General features: G+C 43.0%; 1 protein-coding gene across 11 annotated transcripts in view; it reads right to left on the reverse strand.

The window, feature by feature from the left end:
* TNRC6B (trinucleotide repeat containing adaptor 6B) overlaps positions 1–14,921 on the reverse strand; it is a 260,830-nt gene that overhangs the window by 143,406 nt on the left and 102,503 nt on the right. For 3 of the 11 annotated variants that reach the window (XM_075912916.2, XM_075913070.2, XM_006123940.5), the window contains exon 2: positions 1,096–1,372. The exons of the other annotated variants lie outside the window; for them this stretch is intronic. The gene's annotated coding sequence lies outside the window, so the exon portion shown is untranslated. The remainder of the gene's footprint in view (positions 1–1,095; positions 1,373–14,921) is intronic. 11 annotated transcript variants of the gene reach the window in all.

Consider the following 14,921-nt stretch of genomic DNA (forward strand, 5'->3'; position numbering starts at 1 on the left):
GCAATAAGCAGCCTGGACATGGTTCATCAGAGTTATTGCTTGGCCAGCCATCAGGCACTTTATTCAACTGCACTTCTCCAGGCACAGCCACTCGCAGCTCCGGTTAGTCATGGTTTGCTGTTCCTGGACAATGGGAATTTCATGAAGCAGTGGCCTAGTCAGGAACTGCAAACCATAATCAGTAGAAACTGCAAATGGGATTATCTGCCAACATGCAGGTAAAAAAGCATCTGGTAGCCCACAAGGGGCTAACTCTGGTGAACCACATCCAGCCCATGGGCCATTTATTGCTCACCCCTACTCCAGAAGTAACCAACTGATTTTCTATTGTTTATACAGAGAATATATGCAATGGTATTTTTTTCCTCAGAAAAGTTAAGTTGTAACTGAGAAGCTTTCGCTAGCTAATGCCTATTTTTTTTTTTAGCTTGAGGAGGGGGATGGAATTTTTTTTTTTTTTTTTTTAAAGAAGAAAAGACTTCACTAGTCAAAGGCAAGTTTCTTGAGACAGGTGGAAATTCAGCATAGCTACAGCAATATTATGGCACAAGTGTTAATTTTGTGGAGCTGAATTGTGAATGCCAGTGGGCAATATTAAGTTTTCTAAGAACATTTTATTGAATCAGTTTTAACCCACATTTTAAGGAGTGCTAAAAAGTGTTTTAGTACACACTGAAGAAAATAATTTCTTCGTGTTTTCTATTCTTAAGCTTTAGTTAGAGTACAAATAATAACTTCTACTTTAAAAACCATGAATTTCAAAAAAGTCCTGTTCAACATACATTCTAAAACTTGTGAAGTAAGAACATCAATTCTACATTTGTTTCCATGTAGGCAAGCACAGTGAGCAGTATATTAGCAAATATCAATAATTCAAGAATGGTGCAAGAGCTGGTTTATTTCAGCATTCTTCCACCCTTGATTCATCTTTGAGTGCTTGCTCTCATCCATTTAACTTAGGTGGGTGTGCTCATCACATGTACTGGTGCCAGAAGATTTTCCCACAGTAAACTCCATAGGAGACCAACTCTAGCACCCCCTAGAATGGCACGCACATGTTGCGCTATAAAGAGCGCCACCTTGGTCCCTTCCTACCTGAGTTCCTTCTTGCTGCCAGTGACGGTGCTTGGAATTGTTCACTCCAGCCTTTAGCTGCAGTCTTTTCTACTGTTATCGTTCTTTTCACTTCTAAATAGTTTTCCTTTCCCTCCATGTTCTAGTAGTAAACAGTAATTAGTCCCCTTCAAGGACTTAGCCTGGGGATGGTGCATACTCCGCTCCCCTGGCTTTAGCGACCTGCACGGTGTTTGCCTTCACTGTCTTGGAGAGTCTCATATCAGTGAGAAGTGCTGGATTTGCAGATCCTCCTGGCCTAGGATGATAAAGGACAGAATTATTCATTTAAAGGTGCTGCTGATGGGAGTCTTCCCTACTGCAAGATCAGGACTTGGCACCGAGTGTAAGCACCTCAGTGCAGGGCTTTCCCCCAGCGACAGCAACTGGCTGGCACCAAGTATCTTCAGTGGTCCCGGGGAAGAGGACCATAAAGACCACAGGCTGGATAAAGCACCAACAACAAGTGGACCTGATTAGTTTTTCTCGCTTTCCACTGCCTAGCCCAAGCATCCAGGTGCCTTTCACCCTGGAGGCATTCCATCCAGCCCAGCATCCTGTCCTCCAGAGTGGCCAATGCTAGATGCCCCAGAGCGAGTGAACAGAACGGGCAATCACCACATGATCCCTTTTCCGTTACCCATCCTCAGCCTCCAACAAACAAGAGGCCAGGCACACCACCTCCACTCACCCTGGCTAACAGCCATAGATGGACCCAACCTCCATTAATTTATCTAGCTTTTTTGGTTTTTTTACGTCTGTTCAAGTCCTGATCTTCACAACATCCTCTGTCAAGGAATTCCAAAGGCTGACTGTGTGCTGCATGAAGAAAAACTTCTCTTTGTTTGTTTTAAACCTGCCACTTATTAATTTCATTTGGTGACCCCTAGCTCTTATATTAAGAACAAGTACATATTTTTTCCTTAATCATTTTTTGCACGAGTCATGATTTTATAGACCTCTATCATACCCCCTTAGTCTCCTCTTTTCTAAGATGAAAAATCAGTCTCTATAATCTCTCTTCATATGAGACCTGTTCCAAACCCCTAATCATTTTTGTTGCCCTTTTCTGGAAGCTTTTCCAATGCCAATATATCCTTTTTGAGATGAGACAACCACATCTGTACACAGTATTCTAGATGTGGGCATACCTTGGTTTTATATAGAGGCAATAAGATATTATCCGTCTTATTCTTGATCCCTTTTTTAATAATTCCTAACATTCTGTTTGCTTTTTTGACTGCCGCTGCACATAGAGTGAATGTTTTCAGAGAACTATCCACAACGACTCCAAGATCTCTCATTATTTCCATGCCAGTGCCGCCAATTCCCCTGTTGGCCCTCCTGGTTGCCTTGTGTCCGGCATTCATGGTCTTCAACTCAGTAAGAAAGAAGAACACTCCACAGGCTAGCACACACTGTGACGTAGAAATCAATGTCTAATGCTTTGAGCCAAGCGTTGCTGGAGTCTGGACATAGACCTCTAGATGCGTGCACCCCCCAGCAGTTAACTTAGGTAGAGCCAGATGCTCACTGCATGCAAACCAAAGGTCAAGGATTATAGTCCCACAGGGACAGCACCACTCACTGTGCCATCGCTATTTGCTGGCACCACACTACTCGGGACACAAGCGCAGGGCATTCAGGTCCCAATCTCCATCCCAGCACGGGACATCTTCCTCTCAGCAATGGTCCATCACCTCAAAATGGGTCTAGAAACCACCACTAGTTCCCAGCCCTCTGGAGAGGTCATTTCCCATGGTCTCTGAAGTCACATTAATCGGGGAACTCCCAGTACCAGACAAAGTGAAGTAATAACTTCTTCTAAAAATGTATGAGCCCCTTTTATATTAACAAGAAAAAAGTAGGAAATAGTATCTTAAAAGTAATTCAATTCTATTCACACAAAAGGCTGTGTAAAACAGCCATCTCAACCACAAACACAACAGACATTATACAAGGCACAGTAATCAAAACAGAAATGTAGACTGGTCAGGTCATTCAGTTTGAAAAATAATTACCAATGTACTGAAATAATACAGTAGAAAGTGTTGTAGAGAAAATAAAACTTTGAGTTGTAATTTGTAACCAACTGAATTTGTTTAGGAAGAGACCACTGCTTGTTCATAACTTTAATAAAGTGGGTGAGAAACCAGTGGAAATGAGCAGTTTTTAAATACTAATCAAATAGTCCCCCTGATATTGTACAGGCAGTCCCCGGGTTACATGGATCCGACTTACATCGGATCCCTACTTACAAACGAGGTGAAGCAACCCCACACTAGCTGCTTCCCCCCAGCAGACTAGGGAGACGCGAAGCTAGCGCCCCCCCTCCCCCCCCCAGCAGACCAGGGAGACGTGGAGCGGCTTTTCTCAGCAGATACCTCAGCTTGAGAATAAAGGACTGAGGGAAGTGAGGTGTGGGAGAATAAAACTGAGCTCTGGAGAAATGTTTGGCTAGAGTTTCCCCTACAATATGTACCAGTTCCGACTTACATACAAATTCAACTTAAGAACAAACCTACAGTCCCTATCTTGTACGTAACCTGGGGACTGCCTGTATATAATTCCTTAGCTACATTTTTCCCCTTTCATTTTATTCCATGCCCTCTAGTAACAAATGTAAATTAAACCAGCTCAGTAACATGAAAACTTAACCAAATGTAATGTATAAATACCAATTTCCTTGTTTTTAAAGCCTTTAAAGGGGAAAGGAAAGTGAAAAAAGTTCATTATACCCTGCCACCTCTACAAGATGTCAGCTCAGGGTTTGCACAGTGTAGTTTTCCGCTTAATATATATACACACACACACACACACACTGTACTCTTTCTTTTAGTCAAGACAAAGAAAATTAGAAGAAAAAACATTAAATTATAACGAATTATATTTCTGAAATACATTTCAGTGGAAAGACAGAACTGATGTGCAGCTTGTGGAGAAAACACTACCAGACACTAGAGATGTGAAAGTGTAAGCATGTACATGGTTAACTGATGGGCCCAGTTGTGCTAAAATTCACAGGTACATGCAGGCTCTTGGTATATACAAGGAGCCAGCTTTTAAAACAGCTCCCCGTGTGCAACAATTCCTGGGGAGCCAGCTGGTCTCCTCCCCTGCTGTTGCCTCTGACAGAGGCAGGGGAGGCAGACAGGAGCTGGTACACACAGGGAGCCAACTTAAAAGCTGGCTTCCCACCAGTGTTCCTGTAACATTTTCCATCCTTGGGTGGGCTGAATTTTTTTTGGGTGGGTTGAAATTTCTTATGTTCACCATCAATAGTGAGGATGTGTAGCGTGTCCAAATACAAACAAAAAACCTAGGTACAAATATATACCAACAGGCTGCATCCCCTGCTCGCTATGCTCATCTCCACCCCTGGGGTTAGACAGCCTCCTCCCCTCCTCCCCCAAGGAGGACCAGGCCAAGGCTGCAGCACGGCAGCCCCCACTCTCCACTTGGCCCCTGGGGAGGGCCAGGCTGACAAGGGCTTGGCTACTGTCGATGCAGATGATGTAATGACATTCTGTCATCCCACAGGAAAACTTATTTCTATATAAACAGTCCACAGGAATGGAAGGCAATATATTAAAACAAGAGATAATTACCATTATTTAATATGAAATAAAATAAAGAAAACTAATACTACCCTTAGAGTACATGTAGTATCGTCCTTTCTAACAACTCAAGCTAGTAAACACACCAAAATGGGGCAGACTGCAAATAGCCATATAAATAAATAAAAGACATGGCCATTAAGTAAAAGTCTAAAAAATATGCACAGCTTTAAGATACTAAACAAATCTATGAGTCAACTACAAATAGTCATGCTCTTCTTGAAAATAGCAAAATAATATTTACTGACTCTGGAAAGGAGAGTTAAAGGCATTCACTCAGACTTATATACTTTTTCTGGGGGAATATTTAGAATCCATGCTATGCAAATGAAACAGAGATCTGTAAAACAGATAAAATTTCTGGTTTGAAAACTTTCGCCTTGTGTGTGTCACTAATTCAAAGAGTAGAAAGCCCCCAGAGGACTTGTCCAGAATTCAACTCCAATTGAAAGGCCAAACAAATTAAACAGGATTCATGGTAAAGTTCTTCCAGTTTTAACAACTGACCATGTATTAACTAGGGACATTAATATTGGGTAACTGACAAATCGAGTAGTCAATGGAATTTCCGTCTACTACTTGATTAGTCAATAGTGGGGAGGGAACACTCCCTCTGCGGTTCTGCACTAGAGCCTGCCAAGCTCAGAAGTACAGAGCCACAGCATCCCGGGGCAGTGCGAACTAGGACAATTCAGTGCCAGCTCACACCACCCCAGGAGCTAACCTCAAAGTAGGTTACCGTGCAGTAGCTCCCAGGAGTGGCATGAACTAGTACTGAACAGTCACAGCTGTGCTAACCCTGGGGCCCTGCACTACAGAGACAGTGCTGGGGAGAGATGGCTTTTAAGCTGTCTCCCCGCAGCTCCAGCTCCTGCTTCCCCCCCCTTGCTGCCTTTGATACAGAGACTGTAAAGAGGTGTGTGTGGGAAGGAAGTAGTCAAGTAGTCACTCAACTAGTTGCTTACATCCCTAGTAGTATTAATTAGTGACACAGGATTTTTTAAAAAAAACATTAAGTTCAGAGTTTGCAGATATCTATAAAGCTAAAAAAAAAATTTGTTAAAAAAATCCTTTCCTTTTTTACCTTAAGCCTTTAACACCTATGTAAACTTTGTTTGAAATGTAATCATGCACATGTCATGAGCTAGGCCTTTTGTTCTAGTATTCAAAAGCAGCCTAAAAGCTTTTAACCCACCTGAAATTTTGGCACAACCCTATACAGCCTGCCCCAGCCCAGGACAGAGTCCTATGTCCACAGCCCAACTAGGGCTGCTGGGCTGAGAGTCTGGCTCTTGCTACCTACAGTCCAGATGGGAGCAAGTAAAGATACCCTATGTCCCCACCTCACTGCATAAACACCAGCACTGCCCCTCATTTCCCTCACCCACCCCATGCAGTTTGCTCCCTCTTCCCCAGACCAGGAAGCTAGAGAAGCGTGCTGGCAAACCCAAGTGCTGTAATCAAACCTCTCCTCTCCCTTATTTAACATCTTTATTTGGAGCATGCAGTAAGTGTGACTAATTGACTAGGGCTGTTGCTACACTTCAAAGGCAAAAGCTCCGCATGGAGCCCAGGATCAGCTGGGGACTCCAAATGATCCTGGGCTCCATGCGGCACTGCCGCTGTGAAACACTGCGAGGAGCCTGATATTGGGGTTAGCGGGGGAGCCCACGACTGATCCCGGGCTCCACACAGCACTGCCACTTTGGAACTCTGTGTGCAGCCTGGGAACACCCCAGCTGGCCCCAGGCTGCATGTGTGTTTCAAAGTGGCAGCGCTTTGTGGAGCCCAGGATTTGGCCCCAGGCTTCAAGCAGCACTGCCACTTCGAAGTACCCCCTGTTCCTGCCCTCCCCCACCTTTGCTGCCCCTTTCTGATAGAGACAGCAGGTGTGGATGCGGGGGGGAGCGACTAGTTTTTCACATCCCTAGCTCCAAACTCTCCTCCCCTCTGGCCCCATCCCAGCCACACACTTACTCCCTCCTCTTTATGTCCCTTTCTCTACCGGCAAGCTCACTGTCTAGCACAGGGAGCTTCAGTTGCTGAGGGAATGCCTCTCCCCAGCCAGGAAGCTCTGTATGCCACACAGCTTACAGGGAACTTCGCTCCCCATGACCACCTGCCACCCATGTGTAACCACTGAAAATCTCAGCAGTTACATGGTTACTTAATTATATGCATTTTAACATCCCTACCAAACATCCACTTTGCAGAGAACTGTAGTTATGTCTTAATTTCTGTAGCACTGATGTTTTATCCACTTCTCTCACCCACCTGGCAAACCTGCCATTAAATGCCGGGTGTGGATTTTTCAAGCCTTGATGAAGGAACATTTTTAGATTCCTTCTTCCAAGAAGGATAACATTGTTTAAAATGGTAAATTTGACTTGCAGCTCACCCTGCTCAGATAAAGACAATCAAATCCATGCTTCTAAACAGTTGTGGTCTAGCCCATTTGACATCCTCAAGGTCATACATGGGCATGTGCACGCATGTGTACACACACATATATATGCATTCTTCTAAACGGCGTGTTACTACTAACATTCAGAAAATGGTAAAGTTACATCCTATGGCAAGCAACAGCCCATAATTTAGAATTTAAATGTTATTTATAGGAAAAAAAGGAGGGGACTTTTTTCTTTAAATTTACTATGAAGACTGTTTTATGCTACATTTTTGGCTATACATACTTATGTTCACTGGCCAATTTAACTATTCACAACTTGAACTGAAATCAGAAAGGAGTATTAACAGGCTCAGAACAGTAATGCAAAGTCATTGCAAACCATCTCCAAAGTGGCTATGGTTCAGTTCCCCAGAGGGTATCCACTCACTTCTTGGCTTAGAAAGGCAGAGGAAGTATAGTAAGAGGTAATCCAAGAAATAAACACCAGGAAACTGCAAATGCTTTGATCTAATGGAGGTCTGGGTTACAAAAGAGCAATATGGTAAGGTATGAAAAACAATGATTTATCAGGAGGATAATGATGTATGGAAAGAAGGAAATAAGTACAGAAAGCCACAGAAGAACTGGAAAAAGAAAAAAAAGACTGAGGGTATCAAACATTCTGGCATCACCTGGAAAGAAGTACCAAAACAAGCAATAATAATGAACAGAAAAAGTAGACTGCCTCATGTATCAGCAACACAAGAGGAATAAAGTGCTAATAGTGAAGTATAAATGAAATACACAATTTAAAAATAATTCCTCAGAATTTCCAAATTTTTAATGGATTTGCTCTTTTAAAGTAAATTCCCAACACAAAATAGTGTTACATACATTACCATTTGCATCATATTGGATAGACAGCTTTTCAGTGAAGCCAAAATGAGGAATACACCATTGAATTATAACTGTTGGCACTTCATAAAATACATGCACAATGCAATAGGTCAGTGGAGAGATGCACCTCTTTTAAATAAGCAAATTAAATATTTTTCTCTTTATGAACAGAAGAAAATAGTATCACATTTCACTATTAAATACTACAAGACAGTTGGATGACAATATTTCTATTATACAGGCAGTCCCCGGGTTACATGGATCCGACTTACATCGGATCCCTACTTACAAACGGGGTGAGGCAACCCCGCACTAGCTGCTTCCCCCCAGCAGACTAGGGAGACGCGAAGCTAGCGCCCCTCCCCAGCAGACCAGGGAGACACGGAGCGGCTTGTCTCAGCAGACACCTCAGCTTGAGAATAAAGGACTGAGGGAAGTGAGGTGTGGGAGAATAAAACTGAGCTCTGGAGAAATGTTTGGCTAGAGTTTCCCCTACAATATGTACCAGTTCCGACTTACATACAAATTCAACTTAAGAACAAACCTACAGTCCCTATCTTGTACGTAACCCGGGGACTGCCTGTATAGGAGATGATGCATGTCCCTGACTACTAAACAGTCTATTTCATAGTTGACAAGGATTACAATCCAACTTGTATCTAAAGATTTTGCTCTACCCTCTATTTACTTCTACCCATTTTGATTCATCAGCATAGGAACTCTATAAAATATACAACTTTGACAGCAATTTTACTTATTTCTTAACTGAAAAACAGTGTTCTTCAGCTATTAATAGGATAATAAGGTACCCACTGTTCTGAGATGTAACCTTTAAATCTGTTCAGATAAACCCTTTATCCTCTTTAAGAAAGGTGTCTCAGAGAAAAGGAAGATCAAATCTTCACTGCTATATTAAGCAGAAGGTTAGAATGTGTAAGCCAGCATAGGAGATGATTTCCTGCTAGAAGGAAAGCCCTTCAAACACCAAAATCATTAATCTAATTTGTCAGCTTACGTTGCTTGCATGTGTTTTCAGTGGGAAACTTCAATCTTTCCAAGAAACCATTCAGCAAGTTGCTTTAACATTGTGTTAACTAGGAATGTAAAAACCACCCACATAGTTAATCAGTTAAACAATGTGTTTAACCAGTTAACCACTGGCTGCCAGTAGCAGGAGCTGCTCTTTCCCCACCATGGCTACAGTCAACAGCACGGCTCTGGCCCTGCCACAGCCACAACACGGGCAGTGGGAGCTGCCAAGGGGAGCAGGAAGCTCCAGTTAACCAGTAAGCAATGCTGGTTACCTAGTTAATCTTTAACATCCCTAATGTTAACTGGGGATGTAATAGTGCATATGTTTAAACTGTTAACCAATGAGCCAGGACAAGGCCCTCACCGTCGCCACCCTCTGCCCCTCCGCTGCTGCCTCTGTATCAGAGACAGCAGCAAGGGCTTTGGGGACAGGTGGGAGCTGGTGCTCACGAGGAGCCATCTTTTAAGCAGGCTTCCCACAAGCACCAGCTTGAAGGGAGCCGCCCACCCCACACGCTGCTGCCTTTGATACAGAGGCAGCACATGGGGTGGGGGAGAGAAGGCAGCTCCGAAGGAGCCAGTGCACATGGGCAGCTGGCTTTAGGAAAACTTAAATGGTTTCACATTTACCAAAAAACAAAACAAACAAAAAAAACCATGCTTTTAAACATTTCTAGTGTTAACCACACCATGAGACTTAGCATGGTTTTGTAATGGATATGTGATGGTATTAAGAACAGTTGCCACAAGATGCAATATTTTAAATTCAACTACTGATGCACAGTGGGATTCACAGGTACAAAAAGTCCACTTCTGCTACATAAGAGGCACAAAACGGGTCCAAAGCGCCCAGGCAGGGCCGACCCAGAATTCCTCCTTTATATAGAAGCTTTCTACCAACATAAAGCTGACAGGCAGCACTGGGTTACCTCATGTATTTCTGGTATAGCAAGAAGAAGAGGGTGTGACAGAACAGAGCTCTACTGCACCTACTCCTCCACAGGCAGAAGTTAGAATTCTTATTCTAGTAGGTGCTGGGGCTTAGTCACTCAGGATTAAGGACCTGCTACTGGCTCCCTCAAGTGCCATATCCCACTATATCAGAGCATCATTTGAATACAGTCAAAAATCTCACCCAAAATGTTTATTACAAATTTTCAACTTTAAAATAGAATTCTTCTGCAGATCCTCTATTGATGCCTGTTCTAACAGGCTTGATCAGCTATATTTCTTCCTTAATTTACATAAAAATTATCCACATTTTAATTATTGCATAACACAACCAATAAAATACAGGCAGTCCCCGGGTTACGTACAAGATAGGGACTGTAGGTTTGTTCTTAAGTTGAATCTGTATGTAAGTCGGAACTGGCGTCCAGATTCAGCCGCTGCTGAAACTGATCAGTTTCAACAGCGGCTGAATCTGGACGCCAGTTCTGACTTACATACAGATTCCACTTAAGAACCCCAGGCATCCCCAAGTCAGCTGCTGCTGAAACTGATCAGCGGCTGATTCCAGGAAGCCTGGGGCAGGGGCTTCCTGTAGTCAGCCACTGGTCAGTTTCAGCAGCGGCTGACTTGGGGACGCCTGGGGCAGAGCAGCTGGGGTGCTGCTGGGTTGGTCCAGTAGCACCGCCGCTTCTCGGCGCTACTGGACCAACCAGCAGCGCCCCAGCTGCTGTGCCACAGGCGTCCAGAGCAAAGCCGTGGAGCACGGGGGCAGCGGGACAGCCCAGACGCGCCGTGGCTGTCCTGCTGCCCTCGGGCTCTGCGGCTTTGCTCTGCTTTGCTCCCCGTCCCCCTGGTCTGCAGACCAGGGAGACGGGGAGCAAAGCAGAGCAAAGCCGCGGAGCCCGAGGGCAGCAGGACAGCCCAGACGTGTCTGGGCTGTCCGCTGCCCGTGTGTTCCGCGGCTTTGCTCCCCGTCCCCCTGGTCTGCAGACCAGGGAGATGGGGAGCAAAGCAGAGCAAAGCCGCGGAGCCAGAGGGCAGCCCAGACGCGTGTGGGCTGTCCGCTGCCCGCGTGCTCCACCGCTTTGCTTCCTCTCCCTGGTCTGCTGGAGACCAGGGAGACGGCCCCGTTCGTAACTGCGGATCCGACATAAGTTGGATCCGCGTAACTTGGGGACTGCCTGTAGGTAAATAAAAGGGCAGTGGCTTTGTTTTTATTGCAAGAACCACCAAAATAAAGTTAATCTGATATACAGCACAAACATCTGTAATAAATCTCTTATGCATCAGTTCTTATGCCTTCTGATGCCACCATCAAAGAGAACTGGGGACTTGCAAAAACTTAACACAGCTGATTAACTAAAAGGGAAACTGGCACAGAAAATATTTTCTGTCTGGCAAAGTTACTTGAATTCTAAAACAAAAGAATAGCAGACAGGTTTATTGTGCAATTTAATATCACCCCTGATTTTTTTTTTTTTTTTTTTTTAAATAGCGGAGAAAATTTTCAGATATGGTTTCAAAGCTTATCACTTTCATTCAATAAACAGTCTCTCCTGAATAGGCAGTGAAATGTATTACTTATTCATCATACCAAAATCATAGGTGGTCTGTGACCACTGGACCTCTGCTCTCCTCCAAAGTAATTCATCCCTCAGGAATGCAAACTGCTTATTTTTTTAAAAGTCATCAATGCTTGGATTTCTTTTTGCAATACCTGACATTTCTTTTATTTTTCAGTTTAAAAGAAAAATACTGCCAGGGGTAAAGCATTTGGGGTGGGGGGGGTTAGATAGTAAAGCAGACTCTGTGATAATATTTCAGGAGCATTTCCTGACCCTATATTTGCATATGACTGTATTAACTTTCAGAAAGATGGCACTTTATGACAATGTTCCAACTGGCTACTGGAAAAAGCAAAATCTACCTTTCTGGAGCCTGGGATTAATAAGACTTCACATGGGGGAACTCCCTTTGGTTGTCAAAATGACCTGACTAAACCCTGACAAATTTTTAAACACAGAGATGCATCCAATGTTAGTTCATTTTGCTGTAAAGTTTCAGACCAAATGCTCCTACCTAAAACACTCCAACCAACCTCCCCCCCAAAAAAAAAACCTCAATACAATTGGGAAAACCTAAAACCTACATTTAAGTTTTTGTACTAGAAAGGAAGAAGTGCCTTACTCTTGGGAGAATTCTACACCACTGCACAAAGCAGAAATTAATGTTGAGTGTGCAGTTTCCTCTCCTCCCCTGCCCCCAAAATGGGATGCAAAGCTGGCCTCTGGGGGAGGGGTGCTTGGGCTGGGCAGGGGGGGATAAAGCTTGCCTCTGGGGAGTAGAAGACTTCAGCACCTCCCTCTTCCCCTCCCAGCTGGGCTTTGGGAGGGTATGGGAAAAACAGTTGTCTTAGAGATTTGTTTAACTCACGACTGCTGAGGGAACTTTGTGTGCAGATGTATTGTTATAGACATAGTTGCTAACAAGTTACTTTGAAATAAATTACCAAAATAATTTAAGCCCTGCACAGTAGGGAAGTGAACAACTAGTTGACTAACCGATAAGCAAATGCTTATCGGACAGTCTAGCCAGCTAGTCGCTCCTCCCGTTGCTGCTTCTATCAGAAAGAGGCAGCAAGGGCAGAAGGGGGAAGGGAAGATTCTTCGAAGTGGCAATTTCAAAGCTGGGTGTTCTCAGGCTGCATGCGGTGTTTCAAAGCAGCAGCTCTGCAGGGAGCCCAGGGTTAGCACGGGAGTTCCCCAGCTAATCCCAGGCTCCACACAGCACTGCCACTTTGAAATGCCGCCCAAAGCCAAACACCGGGCTCCCCACGGTGTTTTAAAAGCGGCAGGGCCACATGGAGCCCAGGTCAGTGGACAAGTCCCCAGATAATCCCCTCCATATGGCACTTTCACCTTTGAAATGTAGCAACAGCCTTAGGGCTGTTGCTACATTTCAAAGGTGGAGGTACCCTATCAACTAATCAAGTAGTTAATGCAAAAATGCATTGACTATTCAATTAGTTAATTACTGGATATTTAACATCCCTACTGCATAGATATAAAATTTGTATTTATATCCGCAACTATATAAGCAAAAATGTACCATAGATATCTGCATCTACATTTGCAGACAGCCACAAATTTGCAGGGTTCTAGATACAAAATTTGTATTCACATCTATATCTGCAAAAATGAGCGGCAAATACTGTCATCCACACCCACGGATGTGGATACTTCTGAATATAAAGCAGATATCCGTGGATTTGCAGGGCTCTAAAAATATCCCAAACTGCCTTGATTATATAGTGTTATTTTGACCAATAAAATTTTAAAATATCATGCATAGAATTTTCAATTTTTTGACAAAGAGTAATCTCTCTGTCTTTCAGTATAAGTGTCATTCGACAAGTAAATTGCCAGCCTGTTTATTGTGTTGGATGTTGCTAGAAAAAAACAGTTTAGCTTTGCTAATCCTTATGGCTTGTTTAATTAACTATGTTTAGAATACAGGCAACCCCGACTTATAACCGCTCAACCTACAACGCCCCGCATTTACAACCATTTTTTTCATGCAAGATAGCTCCTAAAATCCCCCCATTTATATCCGCAGCTCATATTTACGACGGCATACGACGCAAATTCCACGTCATCCCAAAACAGGAAATGCACAAGGTCAGTTAGACTCACCAATCTGCAGCTGCTGCTTGACCTGCACTCATCTCTGCCACATTGGTCTTCACTTTTTAGTTATTTTTGTGCATTATTTGAACTATTTAGTTTAGTTTTCCTCCATTTCCGTAGTCAAAATTGGTATTTTTTGGGTATGAAATGGGTTTCCAGGAACGGAACCACCATTTGTAACACTGTGCCTATGGGAAATAAGGGTTCAACTTACAACGGCTTGACTTACAACAGTTCACCAGGAACCAATTAGGTCGTAAATGAGGGGATCACCTGTATGTCATTCATATACACAATTCAGAAAGCTGCCTAGGGCTGCCAGTTGTCACTGATTGTCATTTTCTTATTTTATATTACATAATACATGCCCTTTATTATGGACATTCTGGCCACAGACCGATATGGTGATGTTGTTAAGTCTATTCCCTATTTTACGTCAGCATAACACAACTTTTCCAACAGAATCCCATACTATACTTTGTTTTTTGAGAAAACAAAATGAATCCAGTGAATTCAATGGAGCTTACTCCAAAAATTAAGTGCAGTCTAAGCACAATCTTAGATTTTCTGGTCACTTGATTAAAATCAATGATTTCTGTTGTGATTTAAATCATCTTGATTTAAATCAGTCCACCCTGCTTCTAAAAGTTTCACATGGAAGACTCTCACAAACCACAGTGAGAAATGGAAGTATAAAATTTTAAGAAAAATGCTTGCCAAATGATGGAAGTTTAGAATGTGAATATAAGGTTATAATACCAATTAGTACAGAAAGTCAATTTACTGTTAATCTCAGTATTACTTTGTCTGCTTCTTTGTATTTTAGAAAGCCAACCACTTTTCAGTTTATAGCAGATCCCATTGAAATATGACAGTACAAAAATTCTTTCAGATTTCTCAAAACTTGACATAAGGCAATTTTACATTGCTAATTCTTATGATATGCTCAGCAATTGCACTTTAGTCTTATCTAAGTCTCTGCAATAAACTGTTTTCATTTATGACAACTACATTCAGCTAACTCCTTGAAACTGGAAGGCTACAACTAGTACATATTAGTTAAACCGGCAACAGCTCTCTCAGTATCAGTAAACGATTTCCAAGGGCCAGGCCAGAGAAAGGTGGAATGCAAGCCTATTCTGTTCACAGCCATTACAATCTCTCAACTAAATAAGCGTTGCTCCCAGTCATGATGTTAAAGAAGAGCCCACTGCCATTCTGCTCAGAATTCAATAC

This window comes from Pelodiscus sinensis, chromosome 1, assembly GCF_052426305.1.
Source record: "Pelodiscus sinensis isolate ZL-2025 chromosome 1, ASM5242630v1, whole genome shotgun sequence".
Taxonomy (NCBI): Eukaryota; Metazoa; Chordata; order Testudines; family Trionychidae; genus Pelodiscus; species Pelodiscus sinensis.